This window comes from Myotis brandtii, unplaced genomic scaffold (assembly GCF_000412655.1).
Source record: "Myotis brandtii unplaced genomic scaffold, ASM41265v1 scaffold165, whole genome shotgun sequence".
Taxonomy (NCBI): Eukaryota; Metazoa; Chordata; class Mammalia; order Chiroptera; family Vespertilionidae; genus Myotis; species Myotis brandtii.
In genome coordinates, this window is record NW_005356042.1 from 5,346,601 (window position 1) to 5,370,238 (window position 23,638).

At 44.7% G+C, this 23,638-nt stretch overlaps 1 long non-coding RNA gene across 1 annotated transcript in view; it reads right to left on the reverse strand.

Annotated features, from left to right (window-relative positions):
• Positions 1 to 9,719, reverse strand: part of LOC102245979 — a 30,422-nt gene extending 20,703 nt beyond the window's left edge. Inside the window, exons 1-2 of the long non-coding RNA XR_313367.2 lie at positions 9,445 to 9,719; positions 9,193 to 9,285 (exon numbers count right to left, since the gene is read on the reverse strand). This is a non-coding gene — a long non-coding RNA (uncharacterized LOC102245979). The remainder of the gene's footprint in view (positions 1 to 9,192; positions 9,286 to 9,444) is intronic.
• Positions 9,720 to 23,638: the final 13,919 nt, after the last annotated feature.

Below are 23,638 nucleotides of genomic sequence, written 5' to 3' on the forward strand. Positions count from 1 at the left end.
GGAGGGCAGTTGGGGGCTATCTGGCTGGCAGAGGAGCAGTTAGGCATTGATCAGGCTGGCAGGGGAGTGGTTAGGGGGTGATCAGGCTGGCAGGCAGGCAGGCAAGCGGTTGGGAGCCAGAAGTTCCAGATTGTGAGAGGGATGTGGCAGTCGGACATCCCCCGAGGGGTCCCAGATTGGAGAGGGTGCAGGCTGGGCTGAGGGCCAACCCACTCCCCCAGTGCACGAATTTCATGCACCAGGCCTCTAGTAATCAAAATAAAACTTTTAGAGTGCTGAATAAAAGATTAAGCATTGTTTTTTTAATCTCTTACTAACTGTGACAGTTTCCATCATTACTGATACAAGGCAGAAAGAAGCCTTTGGGGTGAGGATTTTTGTAAATGTTCATAGGTTTTTGAATACATGTTTCTAATAGACTTTTTGATCATTTGGAATTTGGGGCTGTGTTCCTTTGATGTCTGATTGGATGACTGTTTTTTGTTTTCACCTTGGAATAGATCTGATAAAGAATCTGTTCCACAAATAAGACAGTTGTCTCTGCAATTTTCTTGCTCTTTACTTGTGCTTGATTTATTAGGAGAGTATTTCCTTCAGTCTACAGTTTCTTTGCAGGAATCCTGTTAAGGCACATGTCTAATTTAGTTAGGACTCAATGAGATAGGTATATAACCTGCAAATCCATTTTCCCAAGCCAATACTTCACAACCCTATGTACAATATCCTAAGAGCTAACAAACAGGTCAATGGGACTTTGTTATGAAAGCCTCCCTCTTCCCACAGGAGGTATGTTGGGAGATAGGTGAGGAGTGACCACATGCAGCATGACCAAGCCCAAGGGGCCACACCTACTCCCCCTCAGTGTTACCTCAGGTTCCTTTTTGCCTTTCAGTCCTACTACATATGGTCAACCAACGCCCTGTAGGGTAGTCCTCCCTTATCCATAGGGGTTATGTTCCAAGATACCCAATGGATGCCTGAAATTGCAGATACTCTGAACCCTATACGTACTATGTTTTTTCCTGCACATTATATACCTTTTCACTAAAAGGAAGCACTCTATGGCTTCTCTCTGGCATATCTGAATGACTACCATCACTTCTCCTGCACTTTGGGGCCATTATTAAGGAAAATAAAGGTTACCCGAACACAAGCACTGCAACCCCACAGCAGTCATTCTGATCATCGAGACGGCTGCAAAGTGACTATAAGGCAGGGAGTGTCTAAGCATGGCAGCGCCGGACAAAGTAATGCGTTATGTCCTGGGCTGGACGGCACAAATTTTCATCACGCTACTCAAAATGGCGCACAATTTAATTATTTATTTCTGGAATTTTCCATTTAATATTTTTGGCCTGCAGTTGACTGTGGGCCACTGAAACTGTGAAAAGCAAAACCTCAGAAAAGGGTGATTACTGCATTAACTACTGTCTGCCAAACCAGCCAGTGGGGTCTGTCCACCTGTCTGGGCTCTCAAAGACACAGAGAGTCAGTGTCAATCCAGAGCCAGTATTAGTAAAGCCAAATCTCTCTCTTACTCTTCAGAAATAATCTAGAATCCCTTCCTGGTCCTCTGCAGATTGTCTCACTCCCCAGGAGTATGATCGCTGACTGGAGCGGCAAGCACATGGGACATTTGATGCACACTTCATCCCCTCCACCACAGGTTTGCTTTATACGCACTGCAGCAGGCCGAATAATGGCCCCAAAGCTGCACACGTCCTAATCCCAGGACCCGAGAATATGTCACCTTATATGGCAAAGGGGCTTCACAGCTATGACTAAGTTAAGGGTTTTGAGATGAGAGATTATCTGGAGGGCCCAATGTCATCACAGCGTTCTTGATAAGAGGGAGGTGAAAAGGTCAGCGGAGAAGAAGGGGACAGGATGATGGAGCAGAGGTTGGAGAGATGCGCTCTAAAGATGAAGGGGCCACCGGCCAAGGAATGCCAGTGGCTTCTAAAAACTTTAACAGGCAAGGAACTGGATTCGCCTCTGGAGCCTCTCGAATGAATGCAGCCCTGCGGACACCTTGATTTCTTAACTTGAAAGATTCCTTTCGGACTTCCAACTCCCAGAACTATAAGATATTAAGTTTGTATTGTCTTAAGCTACTAAATTTGGGGTAATTTGTTACAGCAGCCAGAGGAAGCTAATATACCCACCCATACAGAAACATAAATCCATTCAATGTTTCTTTTCTAGTTTCCCTGGACAAAGCAAGGAAGCTCACAAGACTTTGAAGCCTGCATGCACAGGAAAACTGAAGCTCTTGTTTCAGAGTATGCCAAGATGTCCTGTGGCTATTAGGAGATCAATTCACTCCATTTGAATCCGCCTTGGCCCTATTCCAAGTGCTGTAAGAAGTTGGCACCAGAGTTTATAAACTCAGCAGTTTCACTCGGGAGCCTTGACTGCTCATCCCAATGTTATTGGCCCAAGCCCAACCATAATGACGTTCATGGCCACTGCTCTTGGGGGCCCAGCCACACATCAGACATCAGTGTTCATGGTCAGCAGCCTTGTAAGACACCACCTGTTACACAGATAAGAAAACCAAGGCTCAGAGAGAATAAGTGGCACACCCAAGGCCACCCAGCCGGGAACTACAGAACCCAGGTTTCCAAAGCTCTGGGTTTTCCCAGCTCTCTCTTGCTTCCAATGTCACTGACCATGAATGACCCAGACAGAATGAAGAGGGTGCCACACAATCAATGGGAGAGTGGGGTATGACACGGCCTGTGTTCGTGCTAGTGACGTGCAGTGCTGTGTGAGTTCCAAGTGAGTGATGAGAATGAGGTTGCTGCTGGTTGGTCTAATCCACAGTTATCTATGGCCAATGGGTTAGTACCGGGTCCAGGGATGTTCCTTCCCTCGTCCTAGTGTGGCGGCTCACTCTCAGAGAACTAGCCACAGGGCAGACGAGAAGGAAAAATGTGTACCAGGAAGCTGCAAGTCTGCGAGGAGGTGATTAACCTGGCCAACTTGGCCTTCAGACAATTGGCTCACTCTCAGAGAACTAGCCACAGGGCAGAAGAGAAGGAAAAACGTGTACCAGGAGGCTGCGAGTCTGCTCCCACATGTGGAGGTGATTAACCTGGCCAACTTGGCCTTCAGACAATGTTGGAATGAGCCTGTGTGGTTATCCGAGGCTACATTATACCTGCCTCGCTGTAAAATTAATGATTACAGAGCACCTACATGATGATCAAAAGTTGACTCTAATGGAGTATGCTGGCCACAATGATCATGATACTTAAAGGGTAACAACAACCTATAATGATGTAATTTAAGCCCGTCCTCATCCCATCTTGCCACCTCATGTAAAGCAGCAGGGTGGTCTAGTGGAGAGACATTTGGGGTCAGACAAATCTGGGTTGGAAGCCTGGCACAACAGCATGCCAGATGTGACTTCCTGCAAGTTACATAACCTCTCAGAGCCTCAGTGTCCTCATTTGGAAACAGAACCCTAAATTTATTATGGTTTCCACACTCTGCACAGCCATGGGCTTCAGAAGAGGCTGGCTCCAGCCCCAGAAGGCACATCCAGGGGCCATGATGATGACTCTATTCCTCGTCTGTGGTTAGTTTAAGTATGAGCATGTGACACAATCTGGTCAATGAAGCTGAGGGGCTTCGGGGAAAGATTTTGTTTTGGTTTGGTTTTTGGTTTTGCCCTTAAAATCGATACACAAAGAGAGATAATATTTCTTCTTCTTTTTTTTTTTTTTGGATGCTAGATGTGATGCCTGGAACAGTGCAGCCACTTGTGAACATGAGAAGAGCCAGACTAAGGTCAAGGTTGACACACAAAGGAGGAAAGAAGGTACAGACAGAAAGCTTGGGTCCTCAACAGTGTCCTGAAGCCAATGCATTAACTATCTCTGGGGCCTTAATACCTGAGGACTTCTTGACAATGAACTTCCTTTTTGTTTAATCCCCTTTGGGTTAGATTTTCTGGTACACACAGCCAAAAGCATCCTTCCTGATGCCAGGCTGTGTTAAGGATTAAATATACAAAGCACCTATTGTAATGCTTGGCACACAGTGGCTTTCTTTGCTGTTCAAGGTGATAATATGAGAAACCAAAATAGCAAATCATCATGATCCTAAGGGCTTTCTTCTCCTCAGCTAGAGATATAAACTCCCTGAGGGAGACAACGTCTTGGACCTCTTTGCCATACCCCAGTGCCTGCTTAATAAATGCTCTGCTACTCACCCAGGGGTAAACAATGAGTTTTGCCAATTATATCAGGTAATCATGGCCATAGCAACAGGTGAGAAAACATCGCAAAGCAGCAATCATTAATGTTGGTCAAAGGGTACAAACTTTCAACTATAAGATGGACAAATTCTGGGGATCTAATGCCCAGTATGGTGACTAGAGTTAACAATACTGTATTGTAGATCTGACATGTGCTAAAGGGATATAAACAATGGTAACTCTGTGAGGTAATGAGAGTGTTAATTAGCTTGACTGTGATAATCACTTCACAATGTATCCATATATCAAATCCTCAGGTTATATGCCTTAAGTATACTAGTATATACTTTTGTCAATTATACGTCAATAAACTGGCAGGGGGGACAAAAATAAATAAATGAAATACTGACATATGCTACAACATGGATGAACCTTGAAAACATTATACTAAGTTAAAGAAGTCAGTGACAAAAGACCACACAATGTATTATTCAATCCATATGAAATCCAGAATAGACAAATCCATAGAGATGGGAATAGGTAAGCGGTTGCCTAGGGCTGGGGTTGTTGGGGAGAAATGGGGAGTGATGGTGATGGCTATAGGGCTTCTTTTTTGGATGATGAAAATGTTCTAAATTCACCAAACACTATTGAATTGCATACTTTAAATGGGTAAACTATAGGGTATGTGAATTATATCTCAATAAAGCTGTTGTAAAAATGTGTATTTTAAAAATTACAATAATTAGTTTTCTTTTTTGTATTAGTGCAGTTTTGTTTTTGTTTTATTGTTAATTTTTCTGAGACAAGTTGTGATCTTTCAATATGCAGATTCAAGAGGTTTTTTTCTCCTCTTTTTTCGTTTTCAATTAGTCAACATACAATATTATATTAGTTTCAGGTATACAATATAGTGATTAGACATTTATGTAACTTAAACTGTGACCACCCTGGTAAGTCCAGTACCCACCTGGAACCATCCATAATTATTACAACATTAGAGGCCCAATGCACCAAATTCGTGTAAGAGTAGGCCTTACTTCCCCCAGCTGCCAGCATTGGCTTCCCTCTGGCACCCAGGACCTGGGCTTCCCTCACAGTCCAAGCTTCATCTGGAAAGACATCTAGTCTAATTAGCGTATTATGCTTTTATTATTGTAGATTGTTGACTGTGTTTCCCATCCTGTATTTACAACCTTGTGACTATTTTGACCACCAGTTCATACTTCTTAATCCCCTCACCTTTTTCACCTACCCCCCAACCCTCCTCCCATCTAGCAACCCTCAGTTTTTTCCTGTATCTATGAGTCTGTCTGTTTTGTTTGTTCATTTATTTTGTTCTTTAGCCTCCACAGATTAGTGAAATCGTGTGATATTTTTCTTTCTCTGTGTGACTTATTTCACTTAGCATAATAGCCTTGGGGTCCATCCATGTTGTCCCAAATGGTTAGATTTCACTCTTTTTATGGCTAATATATTCTATTTTATACCTATGTCTTTTTCCAAGCATCTATTGATGGGCACGTAGGTTACTTCCATATCTTGGCTATTGTAAATAATACTGCACTGAACATAGGGGTGCATACATCTTTTTGAATTAGAGTTTTGGGTTTCTTTGGATAAATACCCAGAAGTGGATTTGCTTGGTCATAAGTTAGTTCCATTTTTAATTTTTTGAGGAAACTCCATACTGTTTTCCATAGTGGCTGCACCAATCTGCATTGCCAGCAACAATGCACCAGGGTTCCCTTTCCTCCACATCCTTGCCAGCACTTGTTTGTTAATTTATTGATGATAGCCATTCTGACAGGTGTGAAGTGATATCTCATTGCGGTTGTTTTGGTGTTTTTTTTAAAAATCCTCACCAGAGGATGATATGTTTTTGATTTTTTTTAGAGAGAGAGGAAGGGAGAAATAGAGAGATAGAAACATCTATGTGAGAGAGAAACATCGATCAGTTGCCTCCTGTACACACTCTGACTGGGGATCAAACCTACAACCTAGGTATGTGTCCTGACTGGGAATCGAACCTGCAGCCTTTTGGTGTACAGGACAACACTCCAACCAACCTAACCTCCCCCCGCCCTGTCCAGGGCTCACTGTGGTTTTAGTGTGCATTTATCTGATGATTAGTGACAGTGAGCATCTTTTCATACGTCTATTGGCCATATATATATATCCTCTTTGAAGAAATGTCTGTTCAGGTCCTTTAACCATTTTTAATTGGTTTGCCTTGGTGTTAAATTATATGAGTTTTTGTACAAACATTAGTTTTCAAACATTTGCAGGAAGTTGAGGGTCAGCTGATCAATAGGGCAGCTCTGGACTCACCCATCTGGGGGTCTGATGGAGGCTGCCTGATCCAGGCTGGGCTCCACTGGGATGGCTCCTCTTCACTTGTCTCTCATTCTCATCTCAGGACCAGCGGGCTAGTCTGGGCCTGCTTCTCGAAGGGTGATGGCAAAGGTGCAAGTGAGGAAGCCCAGTCACCAAGCCTTTGGTCAGATCCTGGCCACTTTCTTTCCTCATCTCCTTTGCGGCATGGGTGGCCACAGACACAATGTTGGCAAATGAGATTTAAGTAGAAATCTATGGGAGGGCGTTTGCTTTTTGTCTTATAAGAAATATCTAAAGGTCATATAAGAAACATCTATAGGCTTTCTCCCTTCCTCCTTTTTTCTTGTATTGACTACAGGATGTAATGCCTACAGCTGTAGCAATATGGCAGCCATACTGCTACGCATCTTTTCATGTCTATTGGCCATATATATATCCTCTTTGAAGAAATGTCTGTTCAGGTCCTCTAACCATTTTTTAATTGGTTTGCCTTCGTGTTAAATTATGTGAGTTTTTGTACAAACATTAGTTCTCAAACATTTGCAGGAGGTTGAGGGTCAGCTGATCAATAGGGAAGCTCTGGACTCACCCATCTGGGGGTCTGATGGAGGCTGCCTGATCCAGGCTGGGCTCCACTGGGATGGCTCCTCTTCACTTGTCTCTCATTCTCATCTCAGGACCAGCGGGCTAGTCTGGGCCTGCTTCTCGAAGGGTGATGGCAAAGGTGCAAGTGAGGAAGCCCAGTCACCAAGCCTTTGGTCAGATCCTGGCCACTTTCTTTCCTCATCTCCTTTGCGGCATGGGTGGCCACAGACACAATGTTGGCAAATGAGATTTAAGTAGAAATCTATGGGAGGGCGTTTGCTTTTTGTCTTATAAGAAATATCTAAAGGTCATATAAGAAACATCTATAGGTTTTCTCCCTTCCTCCTTTTTTCTTGTATTGACTACAGGATGTAATGCCTAGAGCTGTAGCAATATGGCAGCCATATTGCTACCATAAGGAAAGTCCAAAAGAACCAAGGACGCTGTCCCTGCTATCACGGAGCTTCACTAATGGAGCAGCATGGGCACTGCTCATCTTTGGATTTCTTGTCATGTGAGAAAAGTAACCCCTATATGTTTAATGCCATTGTTTAGTGCAGCCAAAGATATTTCTCGCTAAAATCCCATCGCAACTAAACCGAATAATCTAGTGTTAAATGACAAAGCTAAAACAATTTCGTAGTAAGTTTGATGTCATTGATTCACGGAAAAACAATCCATGAGTTGGGGACAAACAGTGCCTCACCAGCAGTGGGACCCTCTTCCCACAGGCTTTTGAGAAAGAGCGAGTTTTATAGAATGTTAGACAAGGCAATGTGGAAACAGGGCACGATTGGCCAGGAAGTCGGGGATTTGTTGAGAAGGCCAGCAGGTCCTACTTTCTAAGTTAAGCTAGCTAAAGCTGAGTTGGGGGACTGTGATTGACATCTGTGCCCATAAGTGCAGGCTGACTAAGGTTTAGATTTGTGACATGGCCATGCCACAGAGGTGGACAGCCTCCAGTTTGTAAGCCCCAATGCACGAATTCATTTTATCACTAGTATATATGCTAAGTGGAACACTGGAGTGATGAGAAAGTCATACACTGTGTGTCAGTCCAACTTTCATTCATTCAACAAATCTGTATTGATCACCTTACACATCCTAGTTACCATGAGCAAACATGGTCCGTGCGTTCTGAGAGCTGTTGAGTTAACAGGCCACATGGATAGCCATGTCTAATGATAGAAGCATGCATGGACTGACAGTGAATAGAATGTGATGTTGCAAAATGTTATCATATTTGTAATACAGAAAAATTAGGTGACATAGAGATGATAAAAAAAACCTGAAAATGTGTGAATCATCAATTTTCTGTACCAGAAATCAGCTCCCAACGCAGACTAACAAGTGGATTGACTGGGTGGTCCCTGACAGCCCTTTACTTCTGTGAACTTCAGTTCCTTCATCTGCTGATTAAGAAATTAACTCATCTGACTTCTAAATTTCTCTTCCGCTCAAGTCTTTCCTATTCTGGGGTTAATGCTATGTTACAAGGAAATATTAACAAGATTTTGAAAAAAAATCCTACTTTCCAAGCATTTGGGTAGGACCATAATTATACATGACAAATAATAACTGATAGGAAAGATTTCCCACTAACTGGAGAAATTGACACAGTACCATAATCTTTACAGAAGAACGTGTTTGTTTGGGAGATGCATTGCAAAAAACTTTGCTGAAGGAACAACCATCAGCAAACATTTGATAAGTGCCTACTGTGTATAAGGCACCCATATAGAGCTAAAAACCCAAAGTGACAAAAAAAAAAGTACTAAACCTGGTCCCTTCTTTCAAGGAGCTTAGAAACAACTGAGCCCTGGCTGATATGGATCAGTTGATTAGAGAGCCAAAGGGTAGTGGGTCCAACTCTGGGTCAGGGCACATACCTGGGTTGTGGGTTCAAACCCCGTTGGGGTGCATACAGGAGGCAACCAATAGATGTTTCTCTCTCTCCCTCTCCCTTCTTCTCTCTCTAAAATCAATAAACATGTACTTGGGTGAGAATTAAAAATAAAAATAATTTAAGTCATTGGTACTAGTATGTGTGTATCAACAGGACTGACCTTCCACTGGGACATGCAGTACGGCCTTAGAGTGTTGTACAGCCAGGGATGGTTCTGATCGTTCTGTACAGATGTCCTCGTGGAATGCTATTCCTGCGTAAAAGAAAGTAAGTCTCAGTGCCAAGAATCAGATACATGAAAGAATCACATGTGACACATTAATCAGTGATTTAAAAAATTGTCAGCCACAGAAACCACACTTCAAACAAAATCATAAGCCAAATACATATAAAAGCATACAAACATACATACTGGTATGTATATATTAAAGCTGCTGTGGTTAACATGTGAGGGCAAAGGCCTCTGTGTGGTCAGGAAACCCCCAATGTGACAGGGTCGCATAGTGGAGAAGACACGGGTCTGTCCTCACTGGCTTTCCACACAGGACAAGGGGCCTCTCTGAGCCTCAGTCTCATCATCTGTAAAAGGAGAACCGAGTGAGATGCCGCTGCTACGTAGGTCTCCACAGGTGTAGTTAATGCTTGACATCAGGGTCACCTGCACTGTGTTGAAGAAACTCTCCCTACAGCAGTGGTTCTCAACCTTGGCTGCGCATTAGAATCACCTGGCAATCTTTTTAAAATCCTGATTTCTGGGCCTCATCCTCCGGAAATTCTGTTTCTTTGTTACTAATGTTGTGGCCCCACCCCGTAACAAAGAAACAGAATTTCTGGAGGACGAGGCCCAGAAATCAGGATTTTAAAAAGATTCCCAGGTGATTCTAATGTGCAGCCGAGGTTGAGAACCACTGCTCTACAGTGTCCCTTCTCACCCATGAGTTGCAATCCTAACCCAGCCTCAATCTTCAGCCATTCTAGAGGGAGCAGGATTTTGGATCAGGAAACCTTTGTTCTAGTCCAAGCTCTGCAGTGTCTACTCTCCTCCCCCCAGGCCTGACCACTTTTTTTTTGCCAGGTGAAGATAATGATCCATTGATATCAAACCATGCCACAAGGGTTAAATGAGACATGAAAGTGCTTTGTCCCTTGGCATTTCTGCCCTTCCTGCTGTCAGTGCCAAAACCCTTAGCTCAGACTTGGCAGGAGGCATGGTGAGCTGCCAGCCTCAAGGCCTAGCTCTGTCACTTACTAGCTGTCTGTTCCTTGGCAAGGGATTTACTGCTCTGTGCCCCACGCACAGAACCCACTCGATAAATGGCAGCAACCGTGATGACCTATTGCCATTAATGTTCTCTGATTCAGGAATGGCTTGAGCTGAGCTGGGGAGGAGGATGGTGTCTGTGATATAGACACACACACACACACACACACACACACACACACTAAAGAAAGGGGTACCCATTTGGTGCCAAGAGTCCAAAGTCCAGGCAAGATGAGACAGTTCTGACCCTGACTGTTTTTAGTATTGAGCTTTTTGTAGGACCCCTACCTACTCTCCTGCCATCTTGTAAAGTAGATCCTGACTGTTTTTAGTATTGAGCTTTTTGTAAGACCCCTACCTACTCTCCTGCCATCTTGTAAAGTAGATAGTTTGGGGGCACTGAGGGAAGGGGTGAGAGTCGGAATTAGAATCTGTTTACTCCTCCCCCCAGAGCTCCCACCTTCACCCTCTCTGGTCCACCAGAGGGAAGAGGGGTCTGAAAAGGTTCCTATTGGCGGAGCATGATATCAGCTAGGAAAGCGTTCAGCCGCAGGTAGAAGAGAACCCCCTAATTTGAACAAACATGAGTTTATTTTTCTCATGCCATAGTGTGGCTGAGCAGCTGAATGATGCCAGGCACAGAGTCTGGGCGAGTCTCCGTGCTTGCCACTGCGAGGTAATAAGACAGCAGCCACGGACCCCTAACGCTGGGGCCATGCCGAGATCAAAGGGGCTCTGACGTGGAGGGAGCAGGTGTGCCTGACACATTTCCCGTTGTTAGAGAAGCAGACATTTTCAGCTAACCCTGGGCAGACTTACTTGGGTCTTATTGACCAGAACTGGATTGCACGGTCACTCCTGAATGCAAGGGACGTGGGCATGTAAAATTTTTGTTTTCCAACCTTTGTCGTCTGAGACAGTGAGAGAACAGTTGGGAATGGCTTTCGGGTAGTTCATCAGCAGTGTTGCACATTCCAGGCCCTTGCCTTGAAGACTGGATCAGTGTCCTGGGTCTGCACTATCAAAGCACCACAAACAGGGGGTAGGATGTGGGGGGAGAAGGGGGTAGAACAACAAAGATCTCTCACAGCTCTGGTGGCCAGAAGTCTGACGTCAAGGTGCTGGCAGGCTGTCTCTCTGAAGGCTCTAGGGGAGGACGCTTCCTGCCTTTCCAGCTTTGGTGGCCCCAGGTGTCCCTTGGCTTGTGGTTGCATCCCTCCATCTCTGCCTCTGTCCTCACAAGGCCTCCTTCCTGTGTCTCTTTTTAGGACACAAGTCCTACTGGATGAGGCCCACCCTAATGACATTATCTCAACCTGATTTTATCTGCAGAGACCCTGTTTCCAAATGAGGCCACATTCACAGGGAGCAGGAGTTAGGACCTCAACACATATTTTTGGGGGGACACAACTCAACCCACAACAGAGACAGGGAAGGTAAAGGGCCACATCTGCCCATGATCTTCCTCCATGATCAAACACCCGCCCCCCGACTCCCACCCATTCTTGTGGCCTTGGGTCACCCTTGCCTGAGTGGGGGCTTTCCCATTCCCCTCCGTCCTCACACCCGCTCCTCAACACAAGAGTCCCAAATCATGCAAGAGACAAAATGGTTTTCAAACCCTACACTGACCTGCTCAGCACCAAACCCTCCACCCACCTGAAACCTGGCCTGCGCCGTCCACGTGCTACCTCGATGCTCAGGGTTCCGTGGGTTATCTTTCTAGGCAGCGGGCCAGCTCCTCACCGGGCCAGCACGGCCGTGGTTAGCCATCCCCTGATGATGCTTATATGCAGCCAAAGCTGCAAGTCCCTGCTCTAGTCCTCAGCTTTGTGATGGTGTGAGGACACTGCTCAGGATCCCTGCTCTGGGTCACGCTGCTTAACAACATGATATCAGGGAGGGGTGTGCAATAAGTGTTACACCTGAGGATCATAAGCCCAACTTCTAACATTTATTGAGTACCTGCCACAAGCCAGTTTTCACACCTCTCATCTTCGACATTATGAGGTAGAGCTACTGGGAGGTGGACAGTAACTTACTAGGTGTACCCAGGTCTGTGATGTATAAAAGCCTTTGTTGTTTGGTTCTTTTTGGGGGGTGAGGGAATGCAATTTTCTGGGACGTTACCCCAAAGGGGGAATTGTGTTAAAAGACTTTACCAAGATTACTTCTAGCCCTGGGAACTTATAAGACGCCAGGATAAAATGTGGTTAGATATACCTGGCTCCCTGGTCTTCATTACTAGTTATCCAGAAGAGGGCACGTGTGTCTGATTCCTATCAACCTCTGAAGCCACACTGGTTGATTTTAATATCTTATGTCTTGCACAGGGAACAGAAGTTCTTATAAACGGAATGGATGAATATATGGATGGAGGTGCAACAGAAGAAAGAAATTGCCTAATGCCAAATCTCCGTTTCTCCCCCATCTAGTGTCTCCACCCCTAGAAATTCACCAAGAGCAGAGATGTGTTAATTTCTACTGCTGCATAACAAGCTAGCACAAACCTAGTGGCTTAAAACAACCCCCATGTATCATCTGACAATCTACAGGCAGAAATCTGAACAGGCTTAACTAGGTTCTCTGCTCAGGTCTCACAGGTGAAAACAACGGTGTCACCCAGCTAGACTCTTGGAGAATCTGCCTCCAGGCTCATTCAGGTTGTGGCAGAATCTACTTTTTTGAGGTTGTAGGTCTAAGGTTCATGCTGGCTATAGGCCGGGGCCACTCTCTGCTCCCACATTCCTTCTCACATGGCCCCATCTGTCTTCAAAGCCGCAACGGCATGTCATGTCCTTCTGACCCTCCCAGGATCTCGGAGTTCCCTTCTGCCACTGGCCAGGGAAGGCACCATCTTCCTCCTTCCTGGACCCTCTTTTGGCACAGAGGAATTTGAAGGAACTCACACCTTACGGTCACAGAAAATACATAACAGGGCCTGGCTTCCCATGGGAAACCCAAATATTCATACTGAACAAGCCTGTCTTCTGCACGGCTGTGGGACAGGCCATCTGTTAGTTCAGACTTAGAAGAGTTGACCATTGGATTTCCTCTTCCTTTTTGTGTGGACAAGCTGTCAATGCTTTTCAAAATCGATTCTCAGAATGAAGTTTCAATTTCCCAACCCAGCAGATTCTTCATCACTAAGCAGAGATGATTCTGACAGCAACGTAAGATATCTACAAAGGGTCCCCAAACTCTCAGAGTGCGGCCACAGGGGCTCCAGACAATTCTGCTTTCCCCTCTCTCTACTGGGTCAATAGTGTCCCCCTGGAACCTATGAACGTGACCTTATTTAGGAACGGGATCTTCGCAGATGTAATCTGCAAAGTTAAATGAAGGCAAACCGAATTAGGGTGGGCTCTAAATCTAATGACTGATGTCCTTATGCGAAGAGGAAGTTTTGGGTGCAGACACACACAAAGAAGGCTGCGTGACGATGAAGGCACAGGTGGGAGTGATGGAGCTATGAAGCCATCACCACGAGCTGGGAGAGAGGCTTGGGGCAGATTCTCCATCAGAGCTCTGAGACACCTTGATTTCAAACGTCTAGCCTCCAGAACTGAAAAAAATAAATTTCTGTTGTTTTAAGCCACCAAGTTTGCAGAACTTTGTTACAGCAGCCCTAGGAAACTAATACACCTACTAAATTTAATCTATGGTTGGCCACAGACCTCAATACTCCCTATTTTATTCTGCCATATAGTTTCACTCATTTACTCTTTGCCTGGCTCCTTAAAGCATTTTAATTTGCATCCCCTGGTTTAATTAATACATTTAATAAAAACGGTTTCAAAAGCAAATACCTCATACTCTACATAAGAGTAAACTTCAAATGGATCAGGGGTCTAAATATGAAAAAATGAACCCATCTACATAATAGAAGAAAACATGGGTTAATGTATTTATAATCTGGGTGTAAGGAAAGGTTTCTAACCACAACCCAAAATCCAGATGCAATATAAAAAGACATCAATACATTTAACTTTACATAAAAATAAAAACAACTTTTTCAAGGTTAAAACAAACAAACACTAAGAATGAAGTCAAAGGCAATGACAAACTGGGAGAGAAAATTTAAAAATAAAACACAGATAAAGGGCTAATATCCCTAATATCTAAAGAACTCTAAAAAATTGACAGAAACAAACAAACAAACAAAGAAACAAAAAAAGGAGCTCTTACCCTTGCGACAGCATGGATGGACCTGGAGACTATTATGCTAAGTAAAATAAGCCAGTCAAAGAAAGCGAAATATCACATGATCTCACCTATGTGTGGAATCTAATGAACATAATAAAATGACAAACAAAATAGGTCCAGAGGCATGGATGCATGGAACAGAATAATAGATTTCAGTGGGGAGAGGGGGACAAAAAGAGGGAATATGGGGGACATCTATAATATTGTCAACAATTAAAAAATTTATAGAAACAAAGATATAAAACCTGATAAGAAAACAGGCAAGGAACATGGACATTTTTTAAAAGATACAAGAATGATATCCACTCCTGGCTCTCAGACCCTGCTAGAGACTCTGAATTCCCTGTTATAATTTAATACATGTTTCTGCTCAAACCAGGCCGAGTACATTATCCTGTTTGTAATTTACCAGCACAGGCTGTCTCCAGATATTCCACCTTGAAGCATGGAGGCTCTCCAGCATACAGTACATTAAAAAATGATTTACACCAGTCTCTGGAGACAGTTTTAAAAAAGGAGTTCACTGATGTATTTTCAAGCAATCACAGTTTAATTGCAATGAGAGTGCTGCTTTGTGGGGTGACTACTTTGAAGGAGAGTTACTATGTTAGGTGAGCTCTGGTATGTTTGTTTAAAAAGAAACCTTCCATATTTTGATATAGTCCCATTTGTTTATTTTTCTTGTTCATCTTGCCCTAGAAGATGTATAAGTGAAAATTCTCCTACATGAGATGTTTGAAATTTTACTACCTATGTTTTCTAGGATATTTATGGTTTCGTGACTTACATTTAAGTCTTTTATCCTTTTTGAGTTGATTCTTGTGTAAGGTGTAAGTTCATGGTCTAGTTTCATTTTTTGCATGTATCTGTCCAATTTCCCAATACCATTTATTGAAGAGACTGTCTTTACTCCATTGTATGCTCTTGCCTCCTTTGTCAAATACTAATTGAGTGTAATGTCTTGGGTTGATTTCTGGGTTCTCTCTTCTGTTCCATTGGTCTATATGTCTATTCTTGTGCCAGTACTAGGCTGTTTTGATTACAAAGGCTTTGTAGTATAGTTTGATATCTGGTATTGTGATCCCTCTAACTTTGTTCTTCTTTCTCAAGATTGCTGAGGCTATATAGGCTCTTTTTTTGGTTTCATATAAACTTTTGGAATATTTATTTATTCTAGATCTGTGAAATATGCCATTAGTATTTTAATAGGCTAAAAAACTCCTGCACAGCAAAAGAAACCATCATCAAAATGGGAAGGGAACACACTGTATGGGAGAACATATTTGCCAATGATACATCTAATAAGGGGTTAATTTCTAAAATATATACATGTACACTGAGTTGCCAGATTACTATGACACCTGATGTTTGTAGGCAAATTAGCTATAATTTCACGCTGAAGTTTCTAGAGGGCCAGACCATTATAAATAGGGAAGCAGGTTGTTTACCATGACAGTAGAAGTGATTTTTTTCTGAAGATATGGGTAAACAACGCAATTTAACAGCCTTTGAATGTGGAATATATTTGAAGGTGAGTGGCCAGATTATTATGACCACCCCATCAGTACTCCGTTGGGCCACCTTTTGCCTTCAATACTGCAGCAATTCTTCTTGGCATTGATTCCACGAGATGTTGAAGGGAGATTCGAGGAATCTGACACCATGCCTGATGAATAGCACTGTCCAGTTCTGTGAGATTTGATGGTTGTGGAACCAGCTGCCTGATGGTTCTTTTAACTTCATCCCACAAATGTTCAATTGGATTGAGATCTGGTGATTGTGGGGACCACCTAAGCAAGGTAGAGTCTCCCTCATGTTCTTGAAACCACTCCTGCACAATACGAGCACCGTGGCATGGCGCATTGTCTTGTTGGAAGAAGCCATCTCCATTGGGATATGCCATCAACAAGATAGGATGAACCTGATCAGCCACGATACTTACGTATGTTGTGCTATTCAGACATTGTCCCACAAGAATTAAAGGGCCCAAATCATGCCAGGAAAACATGCCCCAAACCATAACACTACCCCCACCAGCTTGAAGGGTTGTACTCATGCATGTGGGGTGCATGCTTTCATGCTGTTTCTGCCAAATTCTCACTCTGCCATCTGCATGATGTAACTGGAAACGTGATTCATCGGACCACATGACTTTTTTCCAATGCTCGACTGTCCAATCCTTGTATTCCTGTGCGAATTGGAGACGTTTTATCTTGGTAACTGCAGACAGCAAAGGTGTTCGAACAGGCCTTCGGCTTCCATATCCCATACGATGCAGTGTACAGCTAATTTGCCTACAAATGTCAGGTGGTCATAATAATCTGGCCACTCAGTGTATCTATCTATCTATCTGTCTATCTATCTATATTATATATCTATATATCTATATATCTATATATCTATATGTATATCTATATCTATCTATCTATATCTATATTTATATCTATATCTATATCTATATCTATATATCTATCTATCTCTCTCTCTCCATCCATCCCACGTTCAAAGGCTGTTAAAAGTGTCAGAGATGAAAGAAAATTAGTAAAATGTATATGAAAATCTTCCTCCTGTCAGAGTCTGGGGTGCTCTGTGGGACCCAGAGTCAAGTCCCCACCCACCCACGGCACCTCAAAATTGCACAAGATGCAGACCCAGCTGGCCCCACCCCCATTGGGTGAGATCCAGACCTGGCCGGCCCCACCCTTGTCAAGCCCCGCCAGGTGGGGGGCGCAGACTCAGGTCCCCTGGCCTGGACCGGGCAGGGGGCGCAGCCTGAGGTTCCCTGGCCCAACACCAGGGCAGGAGGCACTGCCTGAGGTCCCCCAGCCTGGGCCGGGGCAGGGGGTGCACTATTACAGTTAAATATTTTACCCTTTGTTCTCCCTATGTGATCTACAATAATAATCTGCTTCGTGTTGATATTTACTGCTGTGTTGCTGACAATTACCTGAAAGAGAAGTTGGGGTGCTTCACTGGGCTGGAAAAAGTTTAGCTAAATCAGAAAGCAGGTCTAATTAAGCAAGTTTATTCTATGTCTATAAAAGGCTAAGTTGACTCACGCATGCACGATACATATAAAGCTCTCACTGGCGCCAATCGCACACATGTTTCCATCCGTCATTGTCAATCGTGAATTTGGTTGACACTTCTATTATAGAGAAAGGGCAAATAGCTATATTAAAATATTTCTTCTAATTAATTTCCTTTCAATGTGCACGAATTTGTGCACCGGGCCACTAGTGCAACTATAAAAAAGAAGGATCTCTTACCCGTTGTAACAGCATGATGGACCTGAAGATTAGTATGCTAAACGAAATAAGCCAGTCAGAGAAATGAAATTTCACATGATCTCACTTATATATGGAATCTAATGAACAAAATAAACTGACAAACAAAATAGGTCCAGAGGCATGGATGCATGGGACAGAATTACAAATCTCAGAGGGGAGAAGGGTAGGAGGGATGGGAAGAGAACATATATGCATATATGCCTAGCCCATGGACATAGACAATGAAAACCTGGGGTGAGTAGGGGCTGGCTGCAGGGGGCCAAGGGTGAGGAGAAATGGGGGACATCTGTAATATTGTCAACAATTTTTAAAAAAATTTTTAAAAAGAAACCTTCCATATTTTGAGTTAAACCTTGTCACCCAAACAATATGTTACCTGCCTTTGGGGTGTGATTTTCACGCACACTTGAATCTGGGTGTGTCTTTTGTCTTGAGACTTCAAACCAAGCAGTGACAATTTGATTAGGCACTGGGAAGAGTCCAGTCCCTCCATCTTTACCTCTGCTTGATGGTTCTCGGAAAGTCAGGCAGGATTCTACACAAGGTACATCTGGTGCAGCCTGGTGCCAAGGCCAGGTAAGCAGAACTGCCTTTTGAAACTCAATCAACAGAGCAGAGAAACAACCTGAGTGCCCAACAACAGGGAATTAGTTGAATAAATCATCATACATCCAAACAACAAGATTCTGGGCTGTCCTTGAAAACCGTGATTTATACAAGTCCACAACATGGACAGACATCTGGAGTAGGTAAAGTGGAAAAAGCAGATCACGAAATGTAGAGTACAATACTATTTTTATGGAGTATACTATTTTTGTAAAACTAGGCGTGCAAAAATATATATGAATACAAGAGTGTCTAGAAAGATGTATTTCAAAATGTTAACATTGGTTATGACTGAGGAGTGAGGTTATTTTTAACTGTTACATTGTTTTTTAGTGAGATATAATCTCTTTACAAGGAGCATGTATTATCTCATAATCAGAAACAACAACACATTAATACATATATATGCTCCAATTTAGTTGCTTTAAAATACTACAGAAAGAAAATGTTATGCTAGCGTGGAGTGGGAGAAGTAGATAAAATAGGAATGGCAAATGTCATTTCTGTTGAAGCTGGGCAATAGGCTATATGGGGAATTACTACACTATTCCTTGACTTTAGGTCTTTTTTAAAACTTCCAGAGTAAAAAAAGGTAAACAAACAAAACACACAAAACTGAGAGCAGCAGTGAGTTAATTGTTGGCTTTCAGAGCGTTTCATTACTGTGATATAGACAACATAGAAATGTGGAAAACAAATATCCAGCAGAAATAGGCTGCAGAACTTAATGATGAGCATCCACAGTGTGACTTCTTTTACACCCTTTATTTTATTTTTCCCCATCACCATTTATCCCCCCATACCCTCTTCCCCCCACAATCACACACTGTTGTCTGTGTCCATGATTTTGTTGTTGTTTTTTCTTTGAGCTCTTCAAGTTTCAGCTTCCCAATGTATCAATAAAATAGGGAGTATCCTGGCTGGCTGGAAGGCATGTAACATAAACTTGACTGATTATAGTTGTGGTTGCTATTGGTTGACTAGAAGCATGACCTCCACTCCAATAGCAGTTTTCAAACCAGGGGATCACCAGGGTGCTGGCAAATGCAGAGCCCAAGGCCCCGCTCCCCAGTGTCTGACTCAGTCAGTATCTGGGGTCAGGCTTAGGAATCAACATCTTAAATAAGAGCCCAGCTAATTCCCATGGGGGAAACACCACATCTAGCCCAAGGCCAAAGACACCCTGGGAAGCAGGTCTGCTTGGAGGAAAGCGTGTGGCTGTGCAGAAACAGGGCTGGGTGCAGTTTGAGACAACTGCCCAGTTGTGATTCCAGGTGGACTTTGTTAGCAGTCACAGCCAGGAAAACTGGCATATGACAGACACCTTTGAAGTCTTTGGTTTGCAGAACTAGTGAATAAATGACAAGTCAACTTTGTGCTTTCCTCCTGGAGGGCCGGAGTCCGGGCAATGGACTTGGCAATATGAACTGTATGGCCCTGGGTCCATGACTGACTATTGAGCATCTGTGAAATGGGAACAATGACAGCAGTTTCAGGACCAGTCACATGGGGTTATGGCAGTCACAGGAGGCCATTATAGTTGAGGCACTGGGCAAGGATCATGTCAGTATGCTGCTTTTTAAAAAAATCCTCACTCGAAGACATGTTTATTGATTTTTAGAAAAAGAGGAAGGAGAGAGAGAGAGAGAGAGAGAGAGATCAGTTACCTTCTGTTCGCACCCCTATCAGGGATCAAACCTGCAACCTAGGTATGTGCCATGACCGGGAATTGAACCCACAACCTTTTGGTGTACAGGACGAGTTCCAATCAACTGAGCCACCCGGCCAGGGCAGGACCCACTTCTTAAGGCTTTCACATTAGAGGTTTGGAGTCCCTTTGCTCTCTTAGTCACAGGAAAGCAGGGTCTAGGACAAAGAAAAAATGAAACTCAGTAAGTCCATCCTACTTGAGACCACACACATCCTGATGAGCTATTCCCATAAAAAAATAAGCAGCGGATCCAGGCAGGGAGTCTGGGTGTGCACCTCCAGCCCCAACTCTTTAATCTGTGTCTCAGTGGTGTTTTCATGTTCCTGATCCCAGCCTGGCCTCCAGGCTCCTCTCCCCATTATAAACGAGAAAGGAAAAGGAAAAAGTTAAGGCTATATGGTGTGTGTGTGTGGAGAGGGGTGAGGGGGAGGCGGGGCTGTGCTTGGAATCCCAGATGGCCAATCTGGCCTCAGCCCTGTCATCACCTACTGTGGTAATTTAGTCAGTATCACTAACTCCGACTTAGGCGCGTCATATCTCCACTGCAAAATCATTTGTTTGGGGAATTTGTGGTGAGCTCCAAGTCTCTCTCTTTCTCATAAATAATATTAATTTATGCTCCATTCCAGCCCTATCGGAAATGCAAAAAGACCTACTGTCCCAACCTCGACTATGAGCTCCCCAACAGCAGGGCCCACTGCTCTATCACCCCTGGCCCCGAGTTAAGCTCAAGGCAAGTATGGCCTGAAGGGGGTGAACCTGCTGTCCACTCTGCATTGTGTGAGGACTCTTTCCTTATCTGAACACACAGCCCAGCTTTTAACTGTAGCTTCAGTTTTGCTTATGGGGAGGAATGCCCCACTCTCTGACCTGTCCTGTGCCCCTCCCCCAACCTCCTCCTCAGCCCCACAGCCCCTCCACTACGTCAATGCGGAGGTGGAGAAATATTGAATCCAGGGGTTACCTTTTGCAGAGAACGGGAAAATGAGAAGCTCTAAATAGGACAGAGAAGAAATCTGTTTTAGAGTAGGAACCCTGACTGGACAGCATCAGGGCCGGGCGTGAGAGATTATGTTCCGAAGGACTGCCAGGTGGGTGTCCACCCCTCTTCCCTGGGAGACCCCTGGCTGCTTCCCGGGGGAGGGAACAGTGTGCAGAAGGGACAGCTCCTACAGACAGAGCACACAGCATGTCTACTTTGGGGTAGGGAGTTCAGGCTGCCAGTTCCTTAAAGATGCGGGGGCTGGATCCCATTCTCCTTAGAGGCTCCCAAACTCTTAGTGGGGTCTGATCCTGTAGGGTAACAATTTATTACCCATTGAGTTGCATTAAATTGAGCTGAAGTTGAGGGGGACATGATATAATGTGTCCTAAAACTGCCATAACAAGTAAGCACACACTTGGTGGCTTAATGCAACAGAAATTTATCCTCTCTCCGTTCTGGAGTCCAGAAGTCCAAAGTCAAGGTGTGGACAGGGCCCTGTTCCTTCTGAAGGCTCTAGGGAAGGGTCCTTCCTGCCTCTTTTAGCTTCTGGTGGCTCCAGGCATCCTGGTTCTAATCTCTGCTCCCGTCTTCACATGGCCTTTTCTGAGTCTCTGCTTGACCTTTCCTGCCTCTTAGAAGGACACTCTCATTGGGTTTAGGGCCTACTCTAACCATGATCTCATCTTGTTTCTTACCTGAATTATATCTGAAAAGGCCATATTTCCAAATAAGGTCATATTCTGAGGTTCTGGGTGGATGTGATCTTTTGGGAGGCACTATTCAACCCAGTGCAGACATTAAGTAGCAAATACCACAGCAAAAAGTGGTAAAAAAAAGGCTGTCAGGGGCTGGGAGACCTTGATCTAGTGACTTCTGTGGCTTAGTTGTCCTAGCTAGGGATGGCTTCCATTAGCATGTATGAGCTCCACTGTCAGCTGGGGGGGGGGGGGGTGGGGGGGGTCCATGCGGTACCTGACTCCCTTTTACATACGAAGAAACTGAGGCTCAGAGGGGTTGAGTGAACAGCCAAAGTCCCAGAGCAGGCTAGGGCTGGCACTGAAATCCAGGTTGGCTTGGCACCAGAGCTTGAGGATTTCACAGCCAAATTGGACTGGATTTGAGGAACCCCCAATGCTGGTAAGATCCCATTCTGAGGAACTTCGTTTATCAATAGAAGGCAAAGGTGTTAATGGTCTTGATCTTCATGTTCCTTCACTCCCTCATCTTGTAGATTTTTGAATGTGACTACTTCCATGGAATCACTCAAAAAGGTGAGGTAAAAGAGAACAAGGATTAATTCAATTATTTGTAATTAGTTTGGACTGGGGAAATAAGGCGGGGAGACCCAGCTTGCCCCTGCTACCTACATGGATTTAATACCCTTGGGAAGCTATCCTGAATTCCTGCTCCTTCCTACACTAACCAAGAACACCAGGGTGCCTCTGGGAAAATTTGTCCAAGATGTGGAGAGGGTGTGGAAAACAAATTTTCTTTTTCCCCCCAACTATGGCTCTGTAATGTCTGTTTTAAGCTCCCTAGGGCAGGGAGGGCACCACTTTGCTCGTGCCCTGCTCAGGGCTTAGAACCTGGCATATACCAGGCCTCCATAAAGTTTCGTAGGGAACGATGCATCCTTGATCACAAGACATCTAAATAAGGGCTTTAGACTAAGAGGTAGAGTACGGGAGGAATGAATTTCTTGTTCCTGGGTCTCAGTTTCCTTATTTGTAGCTGCTTGCAGTTGCAGAATTTAAAGGTGGTTGGGTGCCCCACCTTTCCCCAGCCTGTAATCCGGTGCCAATGCAAATGCCAGGTGAGGGGGCGGTTCACCTGTTCCTTGACCCCTGGTGGGTGTATCTGCATCCTCCAGGTTCCGGAGCCGAGGGAGTAACCCCCTGAAAGGAGGCTTACTTAGTGGAGAAAGCTTGTTCCCATCACATCGCCAAGGCAGGCCTACAGCCTCAGAAATGAGGGCGCCTGCCCTCTATGAGCTCACAACCTGCTCACAAGCCGCCGGGGCGGTTATTATTACCCTCATCTTCTGAGAAGGCGCCCAAGGCTCAGAGACCAAGCCACTTGCCCAAGGTCACACAGCTCAGCAGGCAGAGCAGGGATGGGGACTCGCGTTTCCGGAGCCCCGCTCCAGCGGCTTTTCGAAGACACCGCTATCTCCCTATTGTGACGCTCAGGAATAAAACAGGCCGGACGCCTAGCTTTCACAATGCTCCACGCAAATCTGTGGGAACAAAAGCAACCAGAAATCTGCCCCGGATTTTCCATCGCTCCGGCCCGACGGGCCAATCGACTCCGCCGGCCAAGGAGGGGCGGAACGGGGCGGGCCCAACGTGATCGACAGCACCGGGGGGCGTGGTCGAGGGGGGTGTGAATCTGGATTGGGGACCCGAAACAATCACAGGCTTAGAAGGGGCAGTTTGAGCCAATCAGCGGGGGGGAGGCGGGCCCTGCCGGCCTGGCTGTCGCGAGAGGCGACTACCCCTCCCACTTGAGCTTCGTCCCGGGGTCCGTCAGCTGCGAACACGGCCGCGC